Source organism: Abramis brama (genome assembly GCF_963993115.1).
Source record: "Abramis brama genome assembly, chromosome: 17".
NCBI classification, from domain to species: Eukaryota; Metazoa; Chordata; class Actinopteri; order Cypriniformes; family Leuciscidae; genus Abramis; species Abramis brama.
Genome location: NC_139979.1, coordinates 11,591,551 through 11,615,791, shown reverse-complemented (window position 1 = coordinate 11,615,791; position 24,241 = coordinate 11,591,551). Strand labels below are relative to the sequence as shown.

The 24,241-nt window shown below is 38.2% G+C and overlaps 1 protein-coding gene across 1 annotated transcript in view; it reads right to left on the bottom strand.

Annotated features, from left to right (window-relative positions):
- Nucleotides 1–16,689, bottom strand: part of hivep3b (HIVEP zinc finger 3b) — a 66,654-nt gene extending 49,965 nt beyond the window's left edge. The window contains exon 1 of the mRNA XM_084088513.1: nucleotides 16,423–16,689. The gene's annotated coding sequence lies outside the window, so the exon portion shown is untranslated. The remainder of the gene's footprint in view (nucleotides 1–16,422) is intronic.
- Nucleotides 16,690–24,241: the final 7,552 nt, after the last annotated feature.

Genomic DNA, 24,241 nt, shown 5'->3' with positions numbered 1-24,241 from the left:
GATGCTAACTATTTGGTTATAAAATCTGTTGTTGTTGTTTAGCAGACGTGTAGATCCAAATCAGGTTATTTTTGTAGTCTGGCACATCCGAGTTGGCACGAACGAGTTAGAAAACGGGCCCACTCTCACTCTATTTTGCTCACCGACACAAAAAAACCCTCAGACAGTACAGCTGAGAACAGACTGTACCATGTCAAGAGACAGGTAGCTCTCACTTAAGGAAACTCAATGGCCTCACACTGCAGTCTAACTTGACGCATTCCCTGAGTTGTGTTTACAGAGGGCTGGGGCACAATGGCAAAACCAGCATAACACAGACAAAAAGATATTTGATCTTTAAACACCATAAAGTGCACACTAGTGTAAATACTCAGACAAATCCAAGTCATGAGTCTGTTGTTCGTGTGACCACCAAGCAATATATGGGTTGATGCAAAAAAAAAAAGTACATTATGCATTACAAATGAATTAATCCTGAATGCAAACCACAAAATACCGACATTTGTATTTAGCTTGTATTTATGTTTTTATTTACTTTTTTTTTTTTTTTTAAGCACCTGGAAGCAAAAGATACGTGATCCAAACAACTTGTGCGCACTATATTCCAAATCTTATGAAGTCATTTCATAGCTTTGTGTATAAACAAAACAAAAAGTTATTTTACAGAGAAACTTCCTCCCTAGCAGTATTTTTATCATTAACTAAGTTAACTGAAATAAAAATTAAATAAAATAAAATGATAAATATTATATGAACTTAAATTAGACAAAAATTTGAAATGTTGCCTTGGCAATTAACTGAAATAAGTACTAAAATTACTAACTGAAATAAATAAAAAAATGCAACTATTAGAAATATAATTTTTTTTAATAAACTAATACAAATTACAAATGCACATGATAAAAATTACTAAAAATGTTAATAAAAACTGAAAATATAAAAATAAATGCTAATTCAAAATATTAACAAAAACAATAGCATATAAATACTAAAATAACTCCAAGCTGTTGACTCGAGAAATGCCTTTAAGGAATTATTGAGTCAGTGATTTGAACCGGATCAGTCCAATTTGTGAACTAAACATTGAACAGGATTAGCTGTTTCAATGAAAATATCTGATTGAAAAGAATGATTTGTTTACTCACTAAAGAGAGGTAGAATGGATGTCAAAATTTAAAGTCAATGACGTAAATTTCAGTCCGTTTCTCATGCAAAGCTATCATATGAATTCAGAAGTGTTTCTGGGCCGATAACACATTTAAAAAAAGGCATGAGAGTGTGACAGACTGGATTGTCAAATGAAGGTGTAAACTCAGCTTCTGTACGATAGTCAGCTTCTGTTGGACAGCAAAGATATTTGGCAACTCTCTGACTGCTGGCAGCTGTGCAGACAGCTGCAGCGACGAGCGACTCGCTGGACGTGTAGTTATGTAACCATCAACATGGATTCAGACATGCAGTTTAACATCAGGGGCTCCGCAACCAGGACCAGCACTAGCACTGACTGACATGATACAAATACGCAAAGGTGGTCCGAAACACTCCAGCAATCTGTGCAGCAAACTTTGCAGTATATACAACAAAAAAACATCATGACCTCAGACAATGTACAACTTGTTCTGCACTTTGCAATCCCAACCATTGTCCTCCTCGGTATCACGCTTGTGCACACAGCAAAACTCAAGCCCCTTGAGGCTTAAAAGGCAGGCAGAACTCAGAATCACAGGTGCGGGATATCACAGCTAGATCACTCTGAGAGGCCCGTTAGAGATTTAGGGAATTGAAGCAGCCCATGCTAATGACGGATCTGATGCCAGAGATGCTTTGCTGGAGCTCAGCCTGGTGCTGTTGATCCCCTCTGCGCCTGGGGATTTACCAGCCAAAGCCCCCTAAACCCCTCCTTCCATCTGAGCAAAGAGAAAAGAAGCAGCTTCAGTCACACGGCTGATTGCCAGGCCCATTTTCATTGAACTGAAACACATTATTTAATCAATCAAGTTCTACATATTCCTCACCTCCTTCATGTTTGATTATAAGCTATTTTGGCTAATATTACGTTTTTTAGCCACCAAAAAGAGTGTAGTGAGTTTAATCATGTTTAAAGTCCACATGAAATCAAAATTGACCATATTTACTTTGTTTGCCTAAATTGATCGTTTTGTGGTGAACAATTCATCCATGCAAGTCAATCCACACAAAAAAATTTTTTGGCTTCGTAATCTTTAATCAAAATCTGAAAATGCCCCTCCCCTCTGCATTGGAGGACCTTCCCTGATGACGTAGGTTTGAGGACTTGGGTTGGGAAACGCTTAACCACTCCCCTCAAACCGTTAGTCTGTTATGAGCGAGAGATGGAGAGGAGGGACGCTAGAGTAAAACCCTGCCCTCTGTTCAATATTCCTTTTCACTGGGAAATACGTCACAACACTGGAGAAAAGTCGTTTGCAACTTCCGGTTCACACGGACTTTAAGTCCCTAGAATTCCAAAGATTTCTCGTCCAAAATTTCATAGGCCTAGCGATCACAAAGACTCAGCTTTCAGTGCAAACAAAGTATCACCTGGACATTGGGTGGATGCGGGACTACAGGTACACTCTAAAAAAAGTGTTTTTTTTTCAAAGTTGTAAATAAAACAATGATTATATAAGTATGTTTTACAAGAAAGCACTATTTTAGTCTTTCTACTTAAAATGTAATGTTTAATTAAATGTGTAAATTTCACAAATTATCACAAATAAATGACAAGCAATTTCTGAGTGAAAATAGATTCAAAGTAAATCCTACACCAAATTTCTTCAGTGTAGGACAGGTGTGTTGAAGCGACTGATTAGAAGCAATAAGGATGGTTCATGATAAGTGACTATTCAACTAGTTTTGATATTATTTTTTTAGCAGCAGTGCTGTAATTAGCATGTCGAAAGATAGATTTAACTGTTAGATAATTTGCATAGAAAAAACTTGCACTCTAAAATGTTGCATAGCTAAATTCACCTTTACCTGAAATCACCAACGTTACAGCCATTCACATTCAGGCAGACGTCCTTGGCCATTGTCACATTTAACAATTTATTGAGTGTCTTGCATCATCAGCATTGTGGATGGCATGTCAAGTTAAAAATAGTACGACTTTTTAAAAGAGTCTCAAGATGATGTGTTCTATTCACTCAGTTGCACATCATCCACCTTTTTTAAATGCAAGAATGGGTTGTACAGTAAGTCCTATGTGTCTAATGCAATAATATAAACAATTTAGTTGGACAAATATTTTGTGGATCCATCTGGTTTTTGCAAAGTCAAACTAAAGCCCAAAGTATAAGTCGGCATGGTGTAGGATGTACTAGTATTGTGACCGCTCACTGGCCGCTTTATTAGGCACACCTTGCTAATACCGATCTTGACCTTCTTTTGCCTTAATTCTTTGTGGCATAGATTCAAAAAGGTGCTGGAAACATTCCTTAGATATTTTGGTCCATATTGACATGATTCATCGTGCAGTTGCTGCACATCCATGATGTGAATCTCCCGTTCCACCACAGGCCAAAGGTGCTGTATTAGATTGAGATCTGGTGACTGTCAAGGCCATGTGAGTAGTGAACTCATTGTCATGTTCAAGAAACCAGTTTGAGATGATTTGAGCTTTGTGACATGGTGCGTTATCCTGCTGGAAGTAGCCATCAGAAGATGATACACTGTGGTCAGATAGACATGGTCAGCAACAATACTCAGGTAGACTGTGGTGTTTAAAACTAGGGATGTCCCGATCCGATCACGTGATCGGAAATCGGGCCCGATCGCGTGTTTTCAGACTCGATCGGAATCGGACGTTACCTCCCGATCAGGACTCGGATATATATGTATTTATATTCTCATTATTTTTTAACACCTCTATTATGCGGTGACACAGAGTTACGGCGGTTTCACACTGCACGCGTTAATAGAGTGTAAGCAGCGCAGGAGCAGTGCGTATGGTGAGCAGGAGCAGGACACCCGCGTTTTGCTTTCATACTGGCAGCGTTTGTCACGCGCGGCTGAACCGCGGGTTGTGTACAGACAGAGTCTATAATGGATAAGTTGGCATTGCTTTTTTTCGTTTTCAAATACATTTAAGAGAAAAGACTTGTCAAGAAGCTTATTTTATTAATAATTTAATTTATATAACTTTTGGTTCATCTTTGTTTTTATTGTTATGGCAACAAGTTTGTTTTTGGACATTTGTTTTCTTTTTAAATTGCTGTTGGTCATTTGATTGACTGTTTAAAACACAATAGATATCATCAATGAACTTTTTGGATAAAACTGCGGTGTATTTTGGCCATGATCAATGTATTGTCACTTTAATTCAGCAAAAGCGGCGCAGCAAAAATAGACTCGGCGCCGAAACGATCACGGCACTCCTGCTCTGCTACGCACTGCCGCGCCGCCTCTGCGTGTGGTGTGAATGCTCTAAAGCCTGGTTTAATCTGTTAACATGGGCGGCGAAAAAAATACGCGCTGCACGCTCTGCTAACAGTGCAGTGTGAAACCGGCGTAAGAGTTAGGAGTGCAGTTCCTACAAGCACATTACTGGCTTTGCAAACACTGTGGCACTTTTATTTTTTATTTGCTTACATGCCTACCAGATATTTTAAGTTGAGGTGCTATTTGTTTATATATTAGACTTTTTTAAATATTTACTGTTGCACTAAAGTCCAAAAGTGAAGAATTTATTTATTACTTGATTGTTCAAGCTACCTCACAGAAGTGCTCTGTTTGTTAACAGAGTTGTTGAATGTTAAAATAAGGTGAATTAAATAAAAAATAAGGAACATCCTGGATCTGTTTTTTTCGCTCTTCTTTATTCTTTTTTTTTTTTTGCATTATAGAAGTATCGGATCGGGACTCGGTATCGGCAGATACTTAAAATCAAATGACTCAGACTCGGACTCGAGGGCAAAAAAACCTGATCGGGACATCCCTATTTAAAACGATGCTCAATTGGTACTAAGGGACCCAAAGTGTGCAAAGATTATATCCCCCACACCATTACACCACCAGCAGCAGCCTGAATCGTTGATACAAGGCAGGATGAATCCATGCTACTATCATGTTGTTTACACCAAAATCTGAAATCGAGACTCATCAGACCAGGCATTTTTCCAATCTTCTATTGTCCAATCTTGGTGGTCCTGTGTGAATTGTAGCCTCAGTTTCCTGTTCTTAGTTGACAGGAGTGGTACTGGAGTGGTCTTCTGCTGCTGTAGCCAATCTGCTTCAAGGTTCGATGTGTTGTACATTCAGACATGCTCTTCTGTATACCTCGGTTTTATAGAGTGGTTAGAGTTACTCTTGCCTTGCTATCAGCTGGAACCAGTCTGGCCGTTCTGGCATCAACTGACCTCTGTCATCAACAAGGCATTTTCACCCACATAACTGCCATTCACTGGCTCAGTTTGAACTTCAGCAGATCGTTTTGACCATGTCTAGATGCCAGTTAAACAGGTCGGTGAGTGTACATCCAATTGAAACGGCTTCTCGAACAAGAAAAAAGAAATGTAGTACGGGACTTGATGTTGTCCATCGGGAATTTATTGAATTGGTGCAGTTTGCCATTGCTGTGATTTCATGTGAGTGACACTCACGCTGAAAAACACATCATCAGAGAAGAGATGTCCTTGCAAGAGGGAAGGGGAAGTTATTTTGATTAAAGATGAGGGCCAATGAATTAAAAAAAAATAATGATGTGCATGGATACATCATTTATGATAAAAACTTTAATATTCCATAAAAAAAAAGAAAAGAATTGTCCATTTTGATTTCATGGTGACATTAAGTTGATGCGAACTCTAGCAAATGTGGACAGCCAAACATATAGCTTTTCAGTATATTCCATTTCTACACTCCATTTGATAGCGTGCCTGAACACTTGCTCAACACGTGCACTACAAAGTTCCATCCATGTCCAGTGGCTGTACCATTTCTCTCCAGAAGTTTTGACCAATAAAAAAAGTCTTACTCGTTTAAACTAGAGTTGCAAGTATCTCTAAATTGCCTCATTTTTGGACCATTCTACAGAATTGGTGCAAACTGCTGTCCCCCCAAAAAAACACAATTAAAAAGCATTTAAGTATTAAATTTTTTAGATGTTTACTATTCTATTCTACCTTCTATTATCTATTGAATCCCACAATAATATTTAAAATATAAGTAAGCTTAATATATATAAAATCATAATTTATTGGGTACTTTCAATTGGGAGGTGGCTGTCCCGAACCCTAACCCCTAAATGTCAACTTGTGAAAATGATACTGAAATGTTATTTTTAAATCATGAAACTTTATGTAAAAAATGTGTCCCGCATTTTCATGTCACTACCAAAACGGTGTGTGTTTTAGTCCATAGGCTGAAACTGATTTTAACCACACCCCTACATTTCTGATCAGGAAATATTCCTGTGTCCCTCTCTCTCATAGCCTCTCTTTCATTGTAGATAGGTACCATCATTTTGAGGGAAATGTGTTCAAAAGTCTGAAAATATGTTGATAACTTTAAGGAACGTCACTACCAAACACCTTTTTTCTGCAATTAAGCAAACTTTTGTGGGTGTTATTCCATAAAATGTAGTTTTCATGTGTGTACAACTGTTTAGAACTGTGCTAGGTAACCATGTGCTGGTTATCATCTTTGAACTAGGCTTAAAAGTATCTAAAATTGTCACTACCGAAACATGTGGTGAAGTTTCGGTTGTGACATCATGTTTTTTTTAGCGTTATTCGATAAAATTTAGTTTTTGTGTGTGTACAACTGTTCAGAACTGTGCTAGTTACCTATGTGCTGGTTAGCATCTTTGAGCTAGGCTCAAAAATATCGAAAAATGTCACTACCGAAACAGTCATGACCGAAACATATCATCATTGTTTTGGTAGTGACAAAAGGAACGCATAATCATTTATTTGGGGGAAACAAACTAAATTTTAGTACAGTTATGCAAATCATTAGTATCTTAGTATGTTTTAGTAGTGTTTTAGTATGCGAGTTAAAATTATGATCGCTACCAAAACATTACAGTCACTACCGAAAATGTGCCGTCACGACCTAAACATGGGATGTTTTGTCTAAAATAAAGCATATTGAATTATCAACTAGATGTTATTATAGTGTTTGGTTCAATGTATATTCATACTAATGAATCCTTAACTTTGAAATCAGTTTGATTAACTTAATGTCTTTTACAAAGAAAAATTGGATTCAAAATACAACAAATCTTATAAATTACACTTGAAATATTGTTAAAATTGTAATTGTTATTAATTTACCTGTGAAAACTTTTTTTTTTAAATAGCAAAAAATATATTTACAAGGTAGATGTAAATAAAATATGAATAGGTCAATATAAGCCTTCTTATTTAATTATTTATTATTGTGTTTCGGTAGAGCATTTACTCCTTCATATATTCAATTATGCATTGTGTCAGGTATTTTTTGACAGACAAATGAAGCATGTAGCTTGATGAATAATAAAAATAAACACTGTAGCTCGATTATAGCTCGAGTAACTGTGCATGAAAATGTAATTTGTACTTTGCCGGTTTTTGAAAATACATAGTTTACTGCATCCCTACTAAACCACAAGGGATGTAGGGAAGAGGAATGTGTGTGAGTGAAACAGACAGTGAGTGTCTGTCTTTGACTGCTGAGCTCAGCCGTGTTCAAGCATCTCACGCTCTTTCACACACACACACACACCTCTCCAATATTCAGGGAAGAAGTTGGGCCAGGCCAAGCGTGAAGACACATGCAGATACACATGTTTTCAGGGAGGAAAGGACGAGAGGGGGAGAAGTCTCAGACCGAGAGTAGAGATTTTGGATCGGCTTTCCTTGGAGTGGAGAATCTTATTTCTGTATGACGTTGAAGTAAAGAGCTGCTCCTGGTTGTCAGCACTCTGATTCTGGGAAATTGTATACATTTGACCCTAAGAGCAATGAGATAAGACAGTTTAAAATATCACAGTACAACAGCGTAGACCCAAAGAGCCGAGTGTCCTCCTCCTGTTCAATACGATCCATTTCAGAGCGGTCAATAATTATAAAAGTAAACCACAAACATCGGACAAAAGCCTGTGCAGACAAATGTCTTTGCATGCCAGCAAATCTCACAACTGTGGCCAATCTAAATAACCGAAATGTTACTTTTGGATACTTGTACACAACAGTAAACAAAGTTGGTCTGGAGGAGATGTCAAAGTGCATCAATACAAAAACAGCCATATTGGATTGAACTCTGTCCTGGACAGAATTATATTTAAAGTTATACTTAAAAAAAAAAAATTCTCCTAGATATCCAGACTACATAAGGGTCAACTGAGCAGCTAACCACAGGTACAATATAACCACAGTGCATATTAAGTTGTTACAATAAAATTTTTAGGGATGTAATAAAATGGTTTTGGGTCAAATTCACACCAACCTTTGAAGCTTGTGGAGTTACTTTATGTACTACGATTTCCTAACTCTAATTAATATGTGTACAGTGTGCAAGTACTTTAATAAGCTTCAAAGTCTGCCATGAATTTGACTGAATAAAAAAGTAGTATTTTACAATGCTGCTTAATATTAAGCTGTTACAGCTACTTTTGCCAATGGAAGTAATTTGATGTCTTGAAACTGTACAGGACAAAATACAAACCTTTAAAAGAAAAACCAATAAAAAACACATCAGTAATAAAAAAAAGAACAAGGGACCTTAGGGAAGAGTGAGGAAATATGACTCCTACTTCATTAACTCCAAGCTATAGTGATACCTGGTCTAAGTCTGGCTGTTTCAATAAACATGCAACACAAAATATAGAAAGGAAAGATATGTTGTGTTATTGTATAGAGGCTGTCATTAGTGTTGGCCATGCCCATAGTTATTTGCATTACGGGAGTTAGCAATCCATGCCAGTACCAGAAAAGGAAATGTAATCCTCGTCAGTAGTGGTAGCCAACATTCCCCTGGGATCATGCCAGATGATGTTCAACACAACTGCACAGTGCAAACAAACACCTGACCCAAATTTTGCACTATAAGACATGACTAAATGATATGACTAAAGGGTACTGCTAATATGATACAATTTAAAGTCATGAGATGAACAATTATATTGTATGTTTATTATAAATGTATAATTATTATAAATGTATAATTATTATAAATGAATAAAGTGAACACACTACAAATGCAACAATTTCTGACAGTTTTGTGTTTTTCATTTGCATGAAGTTAAACTTTTTCACAACTTTTTCCAAACCGGTGGGTATGCCTACATTACAACGCCAATGGTCGCTAACTCTCATTGATAATGAATGGCTTTAGTTCGCTTTGTCAGATCAACATATGAATAAGAGTCACGTGGGTACTTTTAAGATTGTGATCACTTGAAATTCTACAATAGTGTTAATCTAAATGCTATAAAACACTAAATGGAAGATCAACAAAAGGCTCTAAGGCTACGTTCACACTCTCAGTCCAAATTCGATTATTTGTGTATCTGATTGGAATCTGATCTAAACCAATGACTGTTGTATTGCAACAGATCTGATTTGTGTTTCAATGCCGCTCTTTTGTTTTCCCGTCATGGCAATGCTGGTAGATATATGCCAAAAACAACAACAACAGCTGCAACATGGAGGGGTTTGCAATACAGATGTTGTCTTATTTACAACATGACAATGTCCACACTGGACTACTGCGTCTGATGAGGCAGGTGGCAGAAACGTAGCAGGCTGGTATGGGTGGCTTTATTCTGTGCTGTCGTCTCCACCGGTCTCAAAACACGTCTCCTATATTGTCATTTTCTGCTCGTCTGGCACTTCGCAACAACACAACTTTGTTTTTGCAGCAACTTTCAGCATGTTTTCTAAAACAACGTCTGACGTTTACATTTTATGTGGCGTGAGAAAGTTACATAAACCACGCCCAACTGGCACCCTAGCTGGTATGTGGAACTGTTGTGGAAGGACTAATGATTAGCCCATTGCAGCTGTTGGGACAGTGCTTATTCACAGCAAAGTGTGAGGTAATTGTGCATAAATGGGTATCGTTTGGGGTAGACTGACCAAAAATGGAACAAATTCATAAAGGAAAGAAAAAAATTACTGGGCATGTGAAAAAGACATGCAAAAATACAGTGAGCGAGGTCCAAAAAAAGAGACCACTAGTGAAAATGCTTCTATTTTGCATTATTTTTTAATAAAAAAAAAAATCATTAACTACATTTCCTCTTATTATCAAGTTCAACTTATATTATCATTTTGTGCTTCAACTGATTATTTCATTTTATTTTTGTCAAATTAAATAAAGCTGAAAAACTTTTCGGTTCACACGAAGCAAAAGGCAGAAAAACTTCCTTATTTCAACATTTTCAAATTCTCGATACTCTTTTACTTAAATAATATTAAAAGAAAATTACGGTTAAATTTAAATTTAAAACCATTTTAACTTGGTTCACAAACTTTTGGGCCCAACTGTATGTGCTTCGCCAGTAACAGCAACAAGAATGCTTTCATAAACAGAATGCCAACATGAGGGAAGTGCCAGACTAGATATGATAGTGACAATCACCTCCTGTTCTCTTGCTATTACAAGAAGCACTACACCAGAAGCATCACATTCTTCTGAAAGGGCGAAAGACAGGAAGTTGTTATTTCCAGCTCCTGAAAACAAGAGCAAAATGCTCAGCACCTGTGGGTGTGAAAGGTGGGGGATAAAAATGAGAGGCCAGTGATCAGTGGATTTCCCAGAGCTTTGCTACTCATCAAGCAGTAAATCAAAGAGCAGGGAGTGAGCATTATGGTGTCATTACTGATGGACGACAAGGCACATCAGGCTCATTCACTATGGAATTATAGCACCTGATGCCCTTTGCAGACATCCCCCATTCATTTTGCCTGTCTTCGCAGGCTGCCTGTGCCGTTGGCGGACTCTCAGTAGGGAGCGGTGTGGCGTGATGACTGGGCATTTAATCAGTTTGGGTTGTTTAAGATAACGGCCAAGTTCTTATCTTTCTGCAATAACATACCTGACAGGATGATGATTCTGTTTTTCTACTGCGATGCTGATACGGTGTCCCTAAAGAACACTTTCCTACATTTCAGATATCTGACACATTTCTACACAAAATATAAACTGTTAACAAACCACCCAGGAGTCTGTATATTAACCACCCAGAGTCCATATTTTGAGGGCTACTGTGGAATTGTATTGTTTCACTTTATCCAAATTCCATCATAAACACCAAATTTTCAGTATTAACATACTTCTATATAATTTAAAACATTACATTCTGAAGAAACAACTAAATTAATCTCTTTCTCAATACAATACTAACAGCTTTAAAATCATTGGTTACCCGTAAGCCAATCACATAACGTTTGGTTATGGCGTGTTATGCGCATGCTCAGCCGCATCTAACTTCCACTGTAAACACATTTATGATGCGAAAACAAAACCATCGAGCGAAATACCGGAGTGAACATGGCTGTGAACGACTTTTGCAGATTATGTGAAGTAAATCTACGCATCCACGGTACAATCAGTGTCTACGTCACGGCTCTCAGCCCGCCCTCTGTTCATTGATTGGCCGGCTGTTTTCAGGCCGGAGGAAACGGGAAAGTCTGACGCTGTCTCAGACTGAGTACAGAAGCGAAATGAAATTGAGCGGAAGTACGAAGTCTGACGTAGTCAGGCTAGTGTTTAATTGGGGTTGGAGCTAAACTCTGCAGGACAGTGGCCCTCCAGGAGCAGGATTGGACATCCCTGCTCTAGATTATTGGTCCTTAACTCATTCAGCTTGCAATCACATAATTCTCTATAAGGCACAGCTGATAAGGTTCATGAAGGTTATAGGGTTATAAGGTTCCTGCTCTAGAAGCAGCCAATGAGCTCGCAGCTCAAACTTCAAATAGTTGGTCAGCATTTTAAGTAGAAGTTGCAGCGCGCTTTCAGAAAACCCTCCACCTTCCCCAGCTCCACTTGTATAGATCTTCTAGGGGTAATTCATGTATGCTATATTGTACAGCAGCAGCATGTTGTATGTATTGGTAGTAGCAAGTCCCGTACTTGCTCTGCAGTTGCAGCAGCATCGCAGATCTGTTCCGCCAAGACCAACCATATCAACATTGTCATTCATTACCATGCCAAACACTCAGAGAGCAAACAGCGAACTTGATCTCCAACCGGTCCGTTTATGCTGGTGAATATGTTCAAGGATGAGGTGAAAAGGAGAAAAGAGATGCAGTGAGGGTTGATAAGGACAAGACACTGGGCACATACTGTGATCCTTCAGATCTACATGCCATCCGCCACTGATGGGGCCTGTGTGGCATGCTGGCATGAAACAAAGCACATTAACATCAGCAGAGAACGTTATTATTTTTCTTCACAGTGTGAATTTCAATGCCTCAGAATGCCATTGTTTTACTGAGACAAATCTTTCATGTCCTCCATTTTGCATGTGAAAGAAATGTAAATGGAGCAGTTAAGCCAGGGAAAACTTCAAGATGAATTTCAGCCAACAGCTCATTAGTCTGACAGTTATAGCTCACCACAGGTGCTGCAGTGTCCTGGCTAACGAGGTAAGCAATGGTCATTAAAGATTCTCGCGCACTTACTGGCGACACGCGGACGTTAACCTTGCTAACCTCTGTGGATTTCAAGAGAGTTTGACGACGAAAGTTACAAATGTTTTTTGACCTTGCCATGCTCTTTTCTAATGAAACCATTAGAAGGAAGATACGCTATTAGACTTCGGTTTCTTTAGAAATAAAGTTAACTTCAACATAATAGGGCCATCTATGAGAATTATGAGGGATAGTTTAGCCAAAAATGTATATTCTTTCTGTCATTATTCACTCATGTTCATGTCATTCCAAACACCATCCAGATATTTTTCGCTTACCGTTTTATGAATAATGTGTATTCAAACATACTGCTCACTTGACAAACTATGTTTTGCATACCACATATAACACAAAGAGAATACTTAATAGCATGTATACTATATAGAGGGGAAGTTGAAATGAGGGGATACTCACATACTCTCTTGAGTAGGTACTTATTTTGAATAAGAAGTTACTTCACGACTGCTAAAAAGTATGTTCTATATAATCTGAATGCGTGTAGTATGAATGTAATCTGGACGTACAACATTCGCCATGCTGTCATTATCATGTGACCTACCAGCGTCAGTTACGTGGCTTCTCTGCCATTCATGAATCCTTTCTTGTGGCCTCATTGGATAGTAAAGTGTTCATCATATGCACACTTCAAAATCTCTACGGAAGATGTAGGTCATTCGGGTACTTTTTGCCTACTGAGTGCTGTGAATTTCGAACATTGAGTAAGAAAACATAGGGGGAACAGAATAATCCAGCTGTCAGAATCAGTTCCCCAACCCCTATGATGAGAGATGTTGATGTATCAGCTTAAAAGATGCTGATTCTATTCTGTGTGTAGATGGAGCTTAATCAGCAACAGTTTAAAGTTAAACATACTTCTTTTGTTACATACTGTTTTTAGCCTACTAAATAGTAGCGAAGTATGCGATTTCAGATGCAGTTTCAGTTTTGAGTCAGTTCTTTTCAACAAATCAGTTGATTCGGTTCACAAATCAGACTGAACTATTTATTCTCGAATCAGACTAGCTGCATCAGAGCATCCGAATATGCAACTAGGAATACTTCCCTAGTAAAAAAAACAGTAGGCCTATGTGAAAAGAATTGCATGTCTGAATTCAGAGAAGGCAAAAAGTACCCAGATTACCTACTACTTCCATCAAGATTCTGAAGTGCGCATCCAATGTTTGTGAAGCAACAAAACTGACGCTGGTAGGTCAAATGACAATGACAACATGATGAATGTTGTACTTCCGTATTATATGCATACTATATAAGATAAGATACATATAATAAGAACCTAGTAGTATGTGATTTCTGATGCAGCTACTCAATGACTTGTTTACAAATCTTGGTCATTGTGCACTGTTTTTTTATTATTATCATTATTGAAAACTACCATAAAGACTTTCATAAATCCACAAGTAGTCCACAGGAAAAGGAATGGCATTGGGAGAGTAAATAAACTGTAATTTTTTGGGTGAACTCTAAGTGTTATACATTTTCACATCACATCAGCTAGCAACACATTGTCACTGTTGCCAAAAAGTCACTTAAATATAAAATTCCAAACTGCAAACAAGTATTCGAAATGAAAATGAAAAATGGTCTAACACAATGCACTGCATAAAGTGCCATTTGGAAACAATGAGTAATTTAATCTCTCTAGTCCATTTAAGGAAGATTGCAGCTGATTTTTCTCATTGATTCTTAAATGCAGGCTGCAGTGTAACTCCAAAATACCGGACTAAAAGCAAAAAAAAAAAAAAAAAAATCCTGAGTATCAGAAATACATACTGTCTCTCTTTACAAAGGTGTTGCTTATGATATAGCCTACACAAACAATTGTGACATTGTGATAAATAAAAAAGGCCAATACCATTACTCCCTTCACATTCTGCTCAAGAACTATTCCCGCTTAGTTCAAGCAACAACACGTCTCATTCGCACAGTTCTCCGCTTTGTGCTGATACACTCAAAAATAATTCATCATTCATCATTAAGCTCTCCCTCCTCACCATCACACACTGCATTAAAAGACACTAGCTCTAGCCAACTGTGTCTGAGGCAAGCAAAGCCAAATTTTTCATGTTACTAGATGATGGAAACTGTTTGATCACATTAGAGAGTTGACTTAACTCCAAACAAAACTAGCCTGAATCAAATATATAGTCGATAACAACAGTGCGAAACACAAACACTTTTCAAATGCATGATAACATTGACACCAGCAAATTTATGATATGAATGGTTTAGAACCAAGTCATGTCTCTCACGGCGGATAAGAATCACCTAGTGCCTGTGGTTGACGACTGATGACTGTGATCATATGATTGTAATATGAAAAATTATCATAACAAAAATATGTAGGCTAGTTAATTATTATAAATTTCATAAGCAAACCTCCCAGACTATAACTAGTTTTTAAACCAATGTTGATGTTAAAGTCATGATGAAACGTCAGTAGCAACAGCTTTTCTTCCGTATTGTTATGTACATCCAAGAATAACGGATTATTATAAAATTAAAAAAATGTAGGGCGGGGGACCTGGTTTTATGCATCAGTTGTTGATTGGATTTTGAGATGTGGACGTTGAAATCAAAAGTGGAGGAAGATAAACATGAGCTTGGAGGGGCGGAGTTTAAGCGGACTAAATGATTGGAAAAGTCCTGCATATGTCACCTGTCATTATTACCGGAAGGTCCAGTTGTGACATTTGGATTAAATATTATGAGGCAAAAACATTTTCAAAAAATTAAACATATTCATGGATTAATTGCTCACAATAAGATCCATACATGTATGCATTTAGAAAAAAAACAGGGTGAATTTTCATTTCATGCCAACTTTAAGCTCCAAAAAAGCTTTTTAAAAAGTAGTTCCTAAAACCGGATCAGGTTAAGAATTGTTCTTTTGAACCAGTTATTTTCAATGAAAAGAACTCTTTTCAGAGATTTTCAGTATATCTTAATTAGCTATCCTTAAAAGCTATCTAAAATATATTTAAAAAAAAATGGAAATTAGCTTAGTAAAAATGTTGTTCCAACCCTGTATGACTTCATGGCTTCCAACAGGATATGTTGAGGAACAATGACAGACTCATTTTCACTGCATGAAAAAAAGGTGATATGAACGGTGACTGAAAGTGGAAATCGCCTTTTGTGTTCCACGAAAGTCGTGTAAGTTTGACGAAACACGAAAGTGAAATAATAACAATTTTCAGTTTTGGAGTGAACTATGCCTTTAAGTGCGGTTTCTCACTCTATGAGCAAATGTCCAGTGATCCCTGTGTATAGCCTACAACACACACGGGGGAACTCCGTCTATGTTCTGTCATTTCCAAGAATTAGGAGAGAGAGTCAGATTCCTGCGTTATGAGGTTTGCCATGTTACACTAATGTACTGTAGCAAAACGTTATTCTTGGCTGACCGTCGGGACAAAACCATAGACTGAAATGTGAGTTCGCGCTACATTTCTCAACTTGCTTGAACAAACAAGACAGCTGATTTGACTCGTATTGTTCCGCATCGTTTACAGAAAGTCAGTCTTCATTTTTAACGTATGAAAAGTCCATTAGCGTGTACGATTGTCACTTAAGACAGTGATTTCGGCAAAAAGCCATGTCTAGTTTTACTAACAGACTTCATAAAATATTATTTGTGCCGAATCAAGACTTCAAAGAAAAATACTTAGTAAATATGCTTACTAATTCACCCAAATCAATCTATTTTATCGAATAAGACATACATGTAGAAACATAAAAACATTTACACGCGGCAAAGCCATACCTGACACAGCTGTTGGCGTTGCTGTAACGTTAGCCATTTACTCTCCAGGGCAGCGTGCCGTGGTCCGCATCCCATCGCTTGTCAAACGGAATCGCTGCTGACGCCTCTCTCTGCGTTATTTGGACGCTCGCGAGCCAACAGGGCTTCCCCTCCTGCTTGTCAAACTGGAAGCGCAATCATGCGTTCAGCTGATCAGGGCAACAACAACAGTCACAGTGTCGCGCAACGCAAACAGTTCACACCGCACCACCCTGCACGCGACGCCCCGAGGGCCCCGCCCCCTTCCCATGCTCTCGCAGTTCTCAGGGTGATTAATAATCATGAGGTAGTATCCTCCCGCGTCGCCTATTGGCCGAAGAAGTACCTTAATTTTTAGCTCCCTCCTCACTGTCAGGACTGTGAGGTGACGTCATGGAACATTCCAAAAATTCCTTGTCCCGGTATTCTTCATTTCAAGGGGACCCTGCAAAACTTGTTGTGTGTAGATCATTTTACAACCAATCAATACTTTTACATATGTTTTTTAAAGGGATAGTTCACCCAAATTCTGTCATCAGTTACCGTATTGTATGGGGAAAAAGTGTGAGGGTGAAGTATTCCTTTACACTGGCCCTAGGTAGCCTGCACATGTAATAGTTTCATATAATTTATATTATTTATAATTATCAGTTAAACTGATATTTGTAACAGTCATCATAACCAAACCAAAATATTTAATGGAATATTAGGGTGAGAATCCCTTAACACATCCAGAGCAAGTGTTTCATGAGCAGGCCCATCTGGGGGATGCATACTGGGTTGCTTATGTCAGCACAATTCCCACAATTCCCTGACTCAGTTGTACTCTTTAGCAGAACTGAAGCTTCTCAGTTGCACTAATGATAGCATGGCCCACATGAGGACTATTAGTGGGGTTAACCATCAGCGTGGACTTTAATTCATTTAACTCTTTCCCAGGGGCATGGAGGAAAAGTAAATCATAATGTTCTGTAAAAACATTTCTAAACTCCCAAGAAAAGTGTGGTTATTCCTTAGTATATTATAAACCAAACCCAAGAAGTAAATTATCACTTATGCTCTTTGTTTTCCATTAAATTTCCAGAAGCCCTAAAAAGCTTAAAGTTGTACCAGTTCTGCTTGGAATTGATTGATTCGTTGATTCATGCCTTTCCCTTTTGGGTTTATATTTCCAATCAGATTATTTCCTAATTGGCCCACCTTTTAACAATGGCCGCAGACTTGAAATGCTCACAATCTTCAAAAATTCACAGACTATGTAAGTTGAGTTCTATCTATTGTGTTGTTTGTTTCTGAATATACTAGTGTTCGTGACACTCTGATGAATCTAAACACAGTCCCCCTGACTACCATATGACAAACAGTTGACAAAGGAATGCTTTGTTTAACAGATGCAAATGCAGTGCTGGGTCGATACCCGAAGGACAGTTTAATTACTGGGCATAAATATAGCTTACCAAACTCCACGCCTGCTGGGCCTCCAACCTGTTATTATGCTTTTTTTTATATTTATTTTACAAGAATCAAATTACTCTCAAGGAAGCTGAAGAGCGGTGCTTGAGAAACTGAGAAAACCTGAATGTGTAAGGTCACAGTGGGGTCGATTAGAGCAACATTGCGTGACAAAACCAGTGTGGTATTGTTCATTTTCCCACCGTAATGCGCAACGGTGTCTTGCTGTTGAATAGGTCAACGTGTTGGCTCTAAAATTAGCAAAGAGATAAGGTGAGACTCTCACCTTCTCTGTGGGGTCAGCTCTGTGTATTTAGAAGGCTTAGATGGACTACTGTAGACTCTTCCGTGTCTGGTAAAGTTCACCTGGCATTCAGGTGATGAGTCATAGCCTACAGCTGCCTGATCCCATCACTGGACGCCACTGTCGTTCAGACTCCCTGCGGAGAACGAGACGGTTGCTGGCTCCATCGCCATGACAGCCGCCGTCCTCGACTGAGTCAAACAGGACACCTGACTGCATGTGGCTGTGAGGTGCGTGACGGTCGAGTGGTTGGGGGTTTAGGCCATGCAGAGAGGTCTGTTTTGATTGGGTTAACCGTGATCGTAAAGTTCACGCTCTTTGAACTGCATTGGAACACACTTTTGTTGGGCTTTCTTTCCCGATAGAGAGAGAGAGAGAGAGAGAGAGAGACAGAGAGAGAGAGAGAGAGAGGGAAGCACAGTAGCAAGGACACTGCGTTGTGAATGCTCCACAGTGTGACAATATGATCCTAACAAGATTATGTAACAGGGATGCCTGCATGCTCGTCTTCCAGCAGACAACGGCTGCACCGACTGTTATATAACTAGATCAGCCTCCCCACAGAGCCGGGCTGCGCCTGTGCATGGCATACAGCAGCCTGCCAAAGATAGGGAGAGAGCGAGAGACAGAGACGTAGAGAGTGAGACAGAGAGAAACAATGCCGCCTGCTGCAGGAACACAAAGAGAGTCAGAGATGATGCAGGAGTGTAATGTAAAATATATTATATTTGATTAGTGACCTATAATTGTTTTTTTTAAATCCAAAACTTTCTGTTAATTTCCAGATTTAAAGTCACCATGAAATCAAAATTGACAACTCTTGTTCCATAATGGAATGTTGCAGTATTTAGTATAAAATATTCTGTGCACATAATTTATTTGTGTACCCTTATAATCTTTAATCAAAATATCTTCCCCTTCCTCTTCTTGTCTCTTCTCAGATTAATTATTTATTTAATTTTTTTGGCACGAGGGCGGGACAACCTGCCACAGCAGTCGCACACCACGATTATCCAATGATCCAATCAATTCCCGATGGACAAAATCAAGTCCTGCCATTCATATTTTGTAGTTTGTTTCACTCGGATATACGTCACATAGGGAAGAAAAGAAATTGGAACTTCCATTTCATGCCAACTTTAAATCACCAGTGTTTTTTTATTTAACTTTAAATTTGATTTCAGGTTTAGTTGAATTTCAGATTTAGTTTTTGTAATTGTAGTACTTTTTTAAGTTGACATTTTTAATTTATTTTAATTTTATTCGAGCTTCATTTCAGTTTATGAAAATGATTTTATTTAGTTAGCAATAATAACATTTATACCAGCATGGTATTTCCAGAGTAATTTTTGTAAGGGATATGGGATCCTGTCATACTGTATATGTTGATCTTGATACACATGCAATATAATAGCTCAGAGGAAAATCAATAGGTGGAAATATATCTCACTTTGTTGGCTATGTACACCATCACCCTTGTAATATCGGATTTTTCGGTTAATTCCACTACCACTACATCTGATCCTTCCCCCATTACATGGAGCTCATGTTTTCAAATACATTCGGCAAAGATTAAATCTGAGATGAAATCTGATTGTGGAGGAAGATCTTCAGAAAGGATTTAAACATGTTCAAATGTGTTATATGGAGGTGATAAATATCTTATATAGCCATATAATCAAAATATTGAATAAACACATGCAAGTGGGGAATGTTTAGCGAATGAAATCTGTCATTTTCTTTGGGTGCAGATTCTGTTTGGGCCTGACAGTGAGGAACTACAAGGATTATCTGGTGTTTTCATCTATGACCTTTTTATTCCCTCATAAGTTTCTTCTCGTCTCATGCCCATGTGGATAATTAATGTAGTATTTTTGCATAGAGCAGCAAAAGCTAGAAGCGGTTTCTTGCTCCTGGGCTTCAGAGCAGATAAACCCAACCGGGCAGTAAGGCATCACAACCCTCTGCCACTCGACTTCCAGACTCTGGGCCTTGTGGAGTCTAATGGGGTGGTAATGTTGGGTAAATGTTTCCAGCACACATGTGCCAGCAGGACCAAAACTCAATTAGCTTTGCTCCATACTGCAGTGTAATCCAATGTGCTAGGGTTTTACACTTAAAATGCAATTACACCTCTGACAGCTGCTTTCAGTCATTTCACAGTAAGAGCAGCGCCTGCAAATCGAGTACAGTTGCTCTGAATATGATTTTTTCTCTCAAAAAGTTACAGCTGGTTTTGCAGACTCTCAAATGGTCACATAAAACAGGAACTCCCATTCACTAAAATGACTGTTTTTTAAACTTCTTTAGGGCTTGTGGCATAATTCCAAGAGCATGTTAGGAACACAGTAGTCTCACAAAGCCAATCAATGGGCCAAACTGCAGCTTATCCTGGTGTAAACCACGCACTTAGACAAAAAAAAAAAAAACTGACTAATGAGTTTACTAGGTGTGTAAATATGTTTACAGTACAGGTTTTTTTTTTTTTTTGGTCCCTGAAGACTTGAAAGGTACAATTTTAGATGGATGGATGGGTAGATGTTTTTTTTTTGGTCCCTGAAAACTTGAAATATACTATTTTAATGATGCAGACAATGAGTAACTGATGCAGAATTTCTTCAGCACAACTGTTGTTGTTGAAATGCACATCTGGACATCACATCCCATTGACAGCAGGTTGAGTATCAGCATTGTGATTTCATATTAGGTTAAAGGGTTCCCTGGAGATACACTTACCAGTCTGGCTCTGGGAACTCAGGAGCAGAGAGGGTCAAAGCAGAGACAGAACATCCTGCAGCACTGCTGAGTCAGTGTGTGTGTGTGTGTGTGTGTGTGTGTGTGTGTGTTGGTGCTGAGGGAGTGAGATCATTTTGTTGATGTGTCTCTCTCTCTTGTTCATTGTTAGGCGAGCCTGCCAGAGAGGGAGAGTTTCCAGACAGGAGTAAGTAGTTTATATGAATTGATGAGGAGAGTTATTTTTCTTTTATGCTTCTTCCAAAGTTTGTTTCTCATATAGCAATGAGATAGTGTGTGTGTGCGCAACTCCGAGAGAACAAAACAAGCCTTTAGATGAAGAGTGGGCTGGGAAATGATACAGTGAGAACACATTACTGTAGACTTCAGGGAGGAACACTGCATTATACAGACTCAACTCAATGTCCCTGGTGAATAAACAGTGTGGTTTGCTGGTCTTAGGTAGTTTAAATTGGTGTCCCAAACTAAAAACCACTAAAACCATCAAATACAATATACCAGTTGGTTAACATAATTACTAAAGAAAACATGAAAGACATACACATTTGGGGACAGTAAGAGTTTTTAAAAGTCTCTTATGCTCACCAAGGCTGAATTTATTTGATCAAAAATATAATAAAAACAGTAATGTTGTGAGATATTTTTTTCCGAGTTGAGAGGCTTTTATAACTATGACCAGCAAAACAGCTTAAGCAGTTTTTTCCCCTGCAGAATTTAATTTTAGGGCATTATTGTGACATTAAAGTGATGAAAATATTCATCATTTTCGTAGTAAAATAATGCTTAATCTGATTTCATCTAATACCATGTTTGTTTTAGTCCATTTGAAAAGTATGGAGAGACGCACATACCCTCCCTGACACATTTATTTTTCTCCAACCATGTTTTCATGCGGTTTTGAGTTGGCACAAAGTTCATTGTTCTTAGAACCTCTGTTTCATTCTAGGCAGAGTCCCAAAATGCTGGACTCTAACAAGAAGAAACCAAAGGTTTTTGGCAGCAGCTATGAGACAGACCTGATTAAAAATGAGGACAAAGACAATGTGAAATATTATACTCCACTACAGCAGCCAAAATCAACTGTACATTCCGGTAGCCAAACTGAGAGAGAGAGTTCTGTGACACAGCAGCTATGTGGATCAAGAGTAATGTACAGCATGTTCAGTCAATATCTCATCGCTAATTAGGAAGCTTTATCTCTGCAAACACACATTAGCTCTCTATCTTTATTACTCAACATCAGAGTCATTATCGTCTCTCCTCATTGGCTGCTAGTGTCGGTAAAATATAGCCATTTCAATCCTCTATCTCTCTGTAGTTAATTTAAAGTCTAATGAAAATAGACCCACAACCCATTTGACTTTGGTAATGACCGTTCATAAGTTTGAGGTCAGATTTTTTATAAAGTGCCCCTATTATGGATTTTTGAAAATGACCTTTCATGTAGTGAGTAATATAGCTCTAAGTGAATGAAAACATCCTGCAAAGTTTTAAATCTAAAAGTGCACCATATATAAAGTTATTGTCTTTCAAAAGAAAGAGTCGACTGAGTCAAACGGTCATAAGCCGTTTCGTTGTGACGTCAAGACGAAACATTAGCATATTGTCCGCCCACTTATTGCGCGCGGATACTGGATAGCATCATGTCGAGAAGACGCTGTGCTCTACAATGTGAAGGTAAAGCCAGTTTTTTTTCACTGCCCAAGGACGAGCATGTGAAGAATCAGGGGTTAAAATTCATCTTTACCACGATACCACAGCAGTATAATCCTAAACTTTTGCTGTGTTCCCTTTATTTTACTGAGACTGCTTCTCAAATCTCAGAGTTCAATGCAGGATTCGCAAACCGCCTGCTCTTGAAAGATGGTGTTCAAAATACTTAGTTTTGAGTTTTACATTGTGTTGGTCTCCTGCTAACTGGTTAACTCACATTATTAATACTTCTGCTAATCAGTTGTGGACCACTATTACATAAAACTGTGTCTATTAATGCAGATTGTCTGTCGTTCTCACTACTTTGAGGAAAGATTAAGCATGGAGCAAGATTTGTTTTACCAACGTTTATATTTCATCAGTCATTCACGCTAGAGCTCGGCTAATGTATGCACTGTTATTGATACAGTTTCCACGTTCACCGCAATAAATTTGAAAAATACTCTGTAAATAAATAAGTACAAGTAAAATAATCGGTTTGTTGATGGACATGCACTTGTTAATGCTGATGGTGAGGAATTACAGTTGCAACATCTCATAATGTACCTCAAACTGAGTGGTGAATCACTGAGAAACGTCCTGCTCGAGTCGTCCTTGCGATGGAGGTTCGGGTTGAATAACTAGTTCGGACTTGCGCTTGGACTCGGATTGAGATTTGAGACCCAAATGCAAGTTTGCAGTCAATTCATTAGATAATGTTCATCCAAATAGCTAAAATTGTAATACTTCTTTAAGAAAATTTAATATGTTTTATAACATAAGTTTTCTGCTGACCCCCAGCAGTACCTTCATGGACCCCTGGTTGAAAACCTATATGGGCGTAGACTTTCTTACAGTAGTACAGTAAGTTGCTTTTTTTATTAAAAATGAAGTTTTTGATATATAAAATGATATATACACAATAAGACCAAGAACATTTATTAAGAAAGTAAATAGTCAATTTTGCTCCAAATGCAGGTTATATAGCCATATAGTATGCACTTATTTTCCTCTCTTTAAGAACAACTGATGCCAGAAAATCTTACACACCATTAGCTAGTGTACTAGACCTTGGGTTAAGAGCAAGACAAATCCTAAAAAATGCATTAAATATCAATTGGAAACATTCAGAGTATATGCCATTCAATGTTTAAACTTCAATGCTCTCATAAAACCACATGAAACACCCCATAGCCTGCCCACAGAGGGAAATAAAGTACTGCTGAGCTCTTGACGTCAACTCATGGGTTTGTAACACACCCACCTGGTTCTAAAGGAAAACCACAGAGAGTCATGGAACCCTGACCTACAGATACAGACCTCAGCCGTCTTTCTGCTGCGCTAGTGTTACACAAGTGTACAGAAACATACTAACTCTATTAGCAAAACACTATTGCATAAGCAGGCATTATCTATGCTTAGTCAAGCTGCCAACTGATAAACCACACATTTGAGAAGAGGGGCCTGATTTTCAGGGCCCAAAAGCACTTAACATTCAATACCTTCCTTATCCACAAGCCACTCATAACATCTCCAGCACTGAGAGGAATTTGTGAAACATGTTCCCTTTTGGTATTGCTGCTTTTGAAATGATTTTTT